The sequence below is a fragment of the Equus quagga genome, chromosome 18 (assembly GCF_021613505.1).
Source record: "Equus quagga isolate Etosha38 chromosome 18, UCLA_HA_Equagga_1.0, whole genome shotgun sequence".
Taxonomy (NCBI): Eukaryota; Metazoa; Chordata; class Mammalia; order Perissodactyla; family Equidae; genus Equus; species Equus quagga.
Window position 1 is genome coordinate 14,217,665 of NC_060284.1, and position 8,907 is coordinate 14,226,571.

An 8,907-nucleotide genomic window follows, 5' to 3' on the forward strand; every position below is an offset into this window, starting at 1 on the left:
GCAGAGTTCAGTTTGGGATATTTAGAGTTTGAGTTACCCACAGAACCTCCAAGCTAGAAACAGAGGTGTAGACTGAGCTTAGTAGAAGAAGAGTAAAGGGGAGACTTCAATAATTATACGTCATAAGCAGGTCCTTGATGTCAATGGTGATACCACCCAGGGAGCACCTGCAAATCAGGTCTTAGGAAAAGGAAGATGGGAAACTAGACTGAAAAAGGGCAGTCAGTGAGGAAGGACCAACAGGGAGGGAATTTGGCAGAGTAGAGGGTTGGGGAGGACGCATGCAACAAACATCAAGAAGGAAGAGGCCTGGGAAGAAGGGCTAGATTTGGGCATTCAGAAGTCATTATGACCTTTGCTAGAGCAATTAAAAATCATCTCTTGAGCTAGCCCTGATAGTCTTGTGGTTAAAGTCCGGTGATCTCACAGCTTCAGTGGCCAGGGTTCATTTCTCGGGCACGGAACCACACCACTTGTCCGTCAGTTGCCATGCTGTGGTGGCAGCTCACATAGAACTAGAGGGACTTACAACTAGGATATACAATCATGCTCTGGGGAGCTTTGGGGAGAAAAAAAAAAAAAAGAGGAAGATTGGCAACAAATGTTAGCTCAGGGCGAATCCTTCCCTGCAAAAGAAAAAAAATCCTCTCTCATTTTCCATAAAACCCACCCAGGGCCTGACCAATCCAATTGCTGTAACAACCAGTAGAATTATTTACATGCAACTGTTATAATAAAGATATCTTTATATTTTATGTTTCGGTTTATATGATTATAATGATTCATTGTTTCGGTTCCTGTTATTGTTTGCTGTTTCCAGTGGGAATGATACAGTAAGTTGGTAGGAAAATTTCAGTAAGGAATTTAAGCTAAAATTTGAAACAAGAGTATGTTCTCCATAAATGGAATTGGGGATGATGGATTTCAGATATCTGAAAAGATACAAACAAAATTGCTGATGTCCAAAAGCAAAAACGTGCTAGAGAGATGGTAATTGGACCAATTTAGTGGGGCTGAGTAAGGGTTCTTTTATGACAGACATTAGTAGTAAAGCAGAAGGGTGGGTGGTGACAGAATGCGGAGGAGTTTAAATGCAAGACTCAACTTGTTTGAATCTTCTCCTGTACGTTATGAAGGATTCCTGAGGACTAGGAAGGAAGGAAGATACAGGATAAGACTACTGTTAATCTGAGGATGGTGTTCGGCAGACTGCAGGCAGCAAGGCGAGTTAACCTGAAGACCTTTCCCAGCTAGGCAGGGGTCAGATGAGGACTAGGCTTTTTCAAGTGGAGTCCTCATCAATCAAGAGAGCATGCAGAGTTGGCACAAAATTGAAAAACAAATACCCTGAAAGACACTCAGAATCAGAACCAGGCTAGAACACACAAAATCTATTCATTCATCTAAGAAGCAAGATGGAATGTGAGAGCCAAGGTATAGAGTCAAAACAGGGAAGAGTAACAGAGATTCAAAGGGGATGGACATGGCAGGAGGAGGTGAAGCTAAAGAAATCTGTAAGACAGAGTACAGATACTGAGATAATAAGCTGCCACAGTCTGGTGGTGAGAGTCAGAATGGAGATGGGGCTTCAATTATAAGAGATATTTCAAAATAGTAATGTGTGAGATTTGTCGACTGTCAGACGCCAAAAAAGGGGGAGAATTTTGGACATAGTGACTACAAAAATGGTGATGCCACTAATAGAAATGGGGAGAAAAGTAGGGGCTAGTTTTGAAAGGTGACTGGAAGATGAAGAATTTCTTTTTGAATATGCTAGGTCCAAGTAGAAATGTCTTCAAGGCCACTGAAATGTGATTAGAGTGAGAATTAGAGGCAGAATTAGAGGCACTATTCATATAAATATAGCAGATGAAGGTGTTAAAATGCATGAAATTTCAAAGAGGCAGAGGCTAAGAAGACAGAAAAATCAAGAGCCAAAACCAGAACCTCTCTGTTTGAGACAAAAAATAGGAAAGGAGAAAAAGGAAATAATTGAGGTAGGAAGAAAATATAAAGAGACTGATGTCATAGAACCTCAGGAGGAATATACAAACAGAGATGGTCCCGAAGCCAGAGCAGACACGGTGGGAGAACAACTTCAGGTACGCAGCAGTGTGACTTCTGGTCCTCTCTGCATCCTCCTCCACCGCCCATTCCCCAGCTCTTCCTCATGAAGTATCTCCTTCTACTTGGTCAGAGCATCCATGGCCTCCAGGGAGGAGAAGAGATGTAAAATAAAACGGTCAACACTTATGTCTTTAATCACAAAGTAGACTGTTGAAACTAGTAGGTTTTTGAGTTTTAGAAGGCTGAGCTCTAGAAGAATTGAAGCCTAAGATTTCTTCCCAAAAAAGGGCCAAAGTAACATCCACTTACCATCCTCTGGGGAGAAGAGATTCAGAGTGAAAGGAAGAAGCTAAGACTGTAGCAGGTTCTCACAAGAGGTCTTTTCCTGCCCTCTCCAAGAGCTGGTCTTGGGGAAGGGTGGTGGATAACAGGCCCACCATATAAACTTCGGGGGTAGAGGGGTCCTAAAGAGGGGCCTTGTGTCTGCTTCACATCTGGAGCTCTCGAAGTTAAGCACAAAGGATCCCAAAGACATGCCTTGGGCCACAATGGGGTGAAGGCAGTAGGACAGAGAAGTCCAGTGACAGCTCTGGGTTGCTCACAGACCCAGAGAAGTGAGAAGTGGGGGGTGATTGGCGAAACCTTCTCCTTATTTCAAAGAATAAAGCTACAAAGCAAACAGCCAGAGGCCCAAAGGGTCTTACAGTCCTTAAAAGAGATCACATCTGCAGACGTCAGCATGGACTGCGCAAACAGGAAACCAGAGGCAGACCTAGTGTATGTGAGCACGAGCAATTACCGGCCACCTCAGAGAATTCCAGAGCAGAATCCCCTGCTTGTTCGATGCTGTAATGCCTACATGACCTCTCCAGCACCGGTTCCCTCTCCCTCCCTCCTCTAATGAGATGCCGTCCTGGGGAGAGGAGAGGGAGAGTGCTGGGAACAGGATTACATTTAAACCTGAATGAGTGATAAATGATGGCCTTTGCCTGAGTTTACCTTTAGTTACGAGATAAAGTTTTCTGCCATCAGGTGAAAACAGGAGCTAGAAGTGGAAATTAAATTTAGTAATGGGAAAATAAAGTGAGATTTCTTCTTTTGCACACACAGGTTTGTGTTTGTGAAATCCGCACCTGCTATATATACAAACCTAACAACTATTCTGTGCCTTGAATAACACTCTTCTACTTTTGACACAAACCAAAAGAGGCACAAAAATGCTCAAAATTAAGGATAAAATTATACCTAAGCAATTTGTAATAATGCCACAAGGGTGTTATGAGTGTAAGAGAAAAATAAATTTTTTTTCTGTTGTGTATAATTAAATGATGCATCCACTCAATTTTCATTACAGCTCTTCAAATGATGGCTATGAAAAAGGATGTTAAATATAATCTGTGCAGTTTCAGTATGTCAAATACCATTTAATTTCTCTTCTAAGAATGTAGAAATAGAATCTTCCAGAAACAAGCATTTCAATTAAATGCTTTTGAAATTACTTGGACAAAGGTTCAATTTTTACACCAAAAAGTTTTATCAGGGGAGAAAGTGCTTGTAAAAATCTATTACATTATTCCAGCTGAGGGTTGTGAGTGAAGTGTAATGATGATTTATTTTAATACAAAAAAAAAAAAAAAACAGCTTTAAAAGAAAATCTAACTCCATTAAGGAAGAAAAAAAAAATGAGTAGTGCCAAGCATCGCCGGATTTGATCAGTTTAGGATGTATGCAATCTGGGCTTTCTCAGGCACCCCAACCAGATTGCAGAGGTCAAGGAGGTGAGCATAACAAAAACCAGGTAACGAACACAGTCTTTGGTCTTGAACTTTTACCCAGCAGATTTGCTGGCATCTATCAGTGCTGTAGATTGCACAATAAAATGTTCCAGGAACCTCAACTCTCTTTTACCTTAGTGATAATTCCTTTACCAAACAGGGGACTTAGCAAGAGGTTCGGGAAGTCTCTGTTCCCCGCTTCTTGCTTAATAGTCTTAGTCCTAGGAGGCCATTTGCAGTCCAAGTGGGTCCCTTCTCTGTTTCTGAAGAGTCCCTTCAGGTGCCCACTACAGAAAACCTGTAGTGGGCGTGTGGATTGGCTCTACATCTAGGTCCTTCTTAGAGCAGACAAAGTGTACTAATCCTGAACTGCAAAAGACATTTCCACTTCAAAAACAAAAGAATATATTCAGCTAGTACAAATTCATGATCTACCGAAGGCCGGAAAGTTTATGCCCACTGAGAGGGCTCTCAGAATAAGACAAATACGCTCTCAGTCTCTGCTTTTCCAGTGGCAAGAATGAGGAGGGAGCTCTGTGCCCTCTGGAACTCATGGATCATCATCAACAAACTTTCTTGTTTTCTAAGTTTCTTCTGTCAGCATTTCCTTCACCTTCTTGCTTTACTGTAAAACTGGCTCTCTGGGATCCTCTCACGTGGTGTCTGTTTTCCCTGCATATTCCTGGAAATATTAGGTCCGCAGGTAAAATAGGAGGTGGGGTAGGTGTCCTCCTTGCTTCACCTCCAGGTCATCCTGTTTTCCTCCTCCCAAAAATTCTCTGACTTTCAATCTCAGATCATCTGACTATACTACCCATTACCTCTTCTTGTTGCAGTCATTCACCAGACTTTAATTCCTGGCTCACGGTCGCTCTCTTCCACACTATTACTTTCTTAATTGCTGGCCACTTCAAAATGCAGATAGATGATCCTTCCAATACTCTAGCCTCTAAATTCCTTTACCTCTTCTCCTCCACAACCTTGTCCATCATTTCATGTTAGCCACTCGTTCCTAACCTTAGACCTTGTTATTACCAAAAATTGCAACCCTTCTATAATCCAAATTTTCAGCATCTGACTTCCCACCACCAACTATTTTTCTGGTTCACTGTCTTTGAACACTGTGTCCAAAGATCTCTGACCATATCAAAACCAACAATTCATTGATTCTACCACCTTTTCACTTTCTCTCACCTCATCTCAGGTGCTCACATCCATCTATGTCCTTAACTTCCATGTTCAATCATTACAACCATTTCATCATATTCCAGCATACAGCATATATGCTTGCCTAAAGCCTAAGCCCTGTTAAGTCCAATTGTCCATTGCTCAAATGCTCAAAACCTACATCTAATCCATCACCAAACATGCCTTCAGAACATATCTTGAATACAACTGATTTTTATCACCTCTATCATCAACACCCTGGTCCAAGCCACCAGCATATCTCTCTCTCTGTCTCTCTCTCTCTAGATTATTATAACAGGCTCCCAACTGGTTTCTCTACCCTTGCTTCCTAAACGCTATTCTCCAAATATAGTAAAGCTGTTACCATGTAAGTCAGATCATGTCATTCCTCTGCTCAAAAAACTCTAATCCCTTCTATCTCACTCAGAGTAAAAACCAAAGTCCTCGCAATGACCTACCAGGCCCTACCAACTAAATATTTGTACTATATAAAGATCTGTTGAATGAATAAATGAATATTTTTGAATAAGGAACTACTCTGAAAATGTATCCATAGTAATTAAAGATGCCCAGTCTATGCTCTCCTCCCTACAAAGTGAAGAGCTTCAGGCTCAGAGTGGGTTATACCTGACATACCCTTCAGACCAGTAATGGAAATTTTATCTTAATTTAACTTGAACTCTGTGAAGTCAAGGGCAAAGTCTTGGTTATTTTCATAACCCTGTCACTAAATGTGATGCCTGGCACAGAGTAGACACATATATTTGTTGTGTAAACCACAAAATACCATATGTGAGGGAGGAAAGGATCTATACAGTGTTAGCAAACCTACCCAGTGTGGCTTGAGAAATGCATTGACCAATATTAAATAAATAAATGCAGGCTGCCATTCATCCCAAAAATACTGCAAAAAAGTCTCACACAATACAGAGCTTCGTCAGAAATCAACATCTGCAACTTAACGTGCCACCTCTGTGAATTTCCAGTTGGGATCCACGTCTGAAATCCCAGTTTGATTTCTTTGTCCTAGATCTTTTAATCTATGTGGCACTTCTTTCCCAGTTGGCAGCACACAGGTTTCCTGTACTTCACTGTCAGCCGCTTTAGAGGTCAACTGCTTGCTTCTTTGGACTGACCCAAAAGACTTTCCAAAGTGACTTTCGTCTCTCTCATTCAGTCTGTATTTTTATGTCAAACCATCCTCAATGAATTCCTCTCAAACATGATGGAATCTCACCCAGGTATTATTGTACAACATGGTAACGAAGAGACAAACAGAAACTTCACTTTATTTACAGAAGATAAAAATATACATGCTTCTGTATTTATAGATACTTTCTGGAAGGAAAAATAAGATACTATTAATAGTAGTAACCTTTGGCAATGTCATAAAGTGTTGGCATAGAGGGTGACAAAGCAGAATTTTGCTTTTCACCTCCATGCTTTCTGAAAGTTTTAAATCCTTGAGTCTGAGTTTATGAACTCAAAATGGTCCCTCCAGACAAGCTCACTGCTCACTTCTGCTTCCCAGCTTGCATGTCCTTGTGATCTGAGCTCCTCTACTTCCCGTGCCAGCCCCTTGCCTAGAGGTCTTGTCAACTTGGGAAAAAGGTTCTATTATTTTATATATGTTGAAAATAGCTTAAATTAAGGGGAAAAAAACAGTATAAATCTTTATAGAAGCTCTGCAAATGTACTTTGTATCCATGTTGGCATGTCCAATGGTGTCTTTCAAGCCATTTCACAATAATAATAACAGCCTGCACTTACTGAGCCTGATCCAAACATTTTACATATATTAACTCATCGGGTACTCACCACAACTCTCTAAGAGAGTACTAATTTTATCCCCACTGTTCAGATGAGGAATTTAAGACACTGAGAGCTTGAGTAACTTGCTGAAAAGAGCAGAATTAGGATTCAAACCCTGACAGTCAAACTCTAGAGCCACCCTCTTAACCAATAAGCTTTGCTGTCTCTTCATGCAAAAATTTAAGAGATTTTTGTATGAATTAAAACTGAAGAAATGAATGGATGGCTTTAATCTAGTTCATCGTAAGTTTTTCAAAGTAAAATTTTGGCTGGCTAGTTTCTATACCATATGTTATTTTATTATGAATTGGTTTCCTTTTTCTCTGCTTTACATTATGCTTAGGGAATTATTTTTACTTTTCGGAGGTGTGTATACAAGTCACAGTATCTATGAGTCTGATAGGATTGGGGACTGCTGGCTAGGGCAATAGCTCCCAGTCTTTTGGATTTCAAAAAGGGATGATAGAAGCTATAGTACAATGAAGATACAACATCTAGCCACCCCTCCATAAGCAGATATTCTCACTGATCTTTCAAGATTAGAGTAAGATTGTTGTAACTCTATATCATTTGAGGCTTTCTCTTTCCCTTGAGGATTTATGGAAACATGGCTTGATGTCCTAATTTCACGGCTTATGTGAGTACAGGGCCCTCTTTATATCCTTCCCATGTGTCCACTCAGGTACCTGCCCTTGGGCAAAAAGTTCAAACCTACCAGTAGTTTCCATGAAAACAAAACAAGACAAATGAGCAGTAATTTTACTGAAGTTCTGGTGTCAAGCAAGTGGCCTCTGTCTCCTACCATCGGGAGCACAAGTCCGAGCACTTCTGCCCACTGCATCTTACTATCAGAGTCGCCAAGGAAAACACAACACAGTCAAGCACCAGACGGAGCAACGCTTTACTCACACAGAGAAGAGAGAGAGCAAGATCAGCTCTAATAGTGTGTGTTGGTCCCCATGGACAGCAAGTTCCTCTCAGCAGCTAAACACAGGGTAATTGGCCTGCGCGCACCCCTCTTGTGCTGCACAGAAGGACCTTGTCCCTTTCTTTCAGGGGACAGATACAGTAGTGGGGCTGGCCAGGTGCCACATGACACACACACTTAAGTAGAACAAAAGAGCACACACTGCGTCTGAAACAGAGAAAGATGTTCCCACGCAGGCAACAAGCCTGGCACAGGCTGTGAGGGCTCCTTATCTCTTGATGAGGAAGTGTTCAAGGCTTAAGGGCCATTCTTATGCAACTGAGAGGGGATTGAAAGACTGTGTGCATGAGACTGCCTTTCCAAACATTTAGAAATATCATAGGGAAATGATTTCAAAACACATGGTAAAATCCAGTGCTGGGAGATGAGGGTGAGGCTGTGGGGGGGATAGTCAGAGCAGGAAGGCAAGGATAGGAGGAAAATGGTAAGAGAATGTGGTTAGAAAATGGAATATGAAAGTTAGAAATACTTGATCTTTTTCCTAATTTGACTTAAAATACCTTAAGTGAAGGATAAATATAACATATATAATTAATAATTTAAATAGCTCAAGTATGTCTTTTTCTTGGTGAGGAAGATTCGCTCTGAGCGAACACCCATTGCCAATCTTCCTCTTTTTTTGCTTGAGAGAGATTAGCCCTGAGCTAATATCTGTGCCAATCTTCGTCTATTGTGTATGTGGGTCACTGCCACAACATGGCTTGACAAGTGGTGTAGGTCCACACCAGGGATCTGAACCTGCGAACCCAGGCCACCAAAGTGGAGCACGCCAGACTTAACCACTATACCAGGGGGCCAGCCCCCAAGTACTTCTTTGTTAATGTTGGAAATGCTAAAAATATTTCCTAAATGAAACAAAATATGTCCTTATTCATTACATCTGAAAACATAGAGTCAGTAGAAAAATGTGGAGAAAAAATATCCATTCTAAGGAAATTTCTAAGTCAAACTGAGAAGATATTAACAGATAACATTGTTAGTTTAAAAATAATTATTGTGTTTATTATATTAAGCAAGAAATTAAGCCAGGATTTGTAGTTAAATAAATAACTCACCAACAGTTTTAGTCAAAACTTT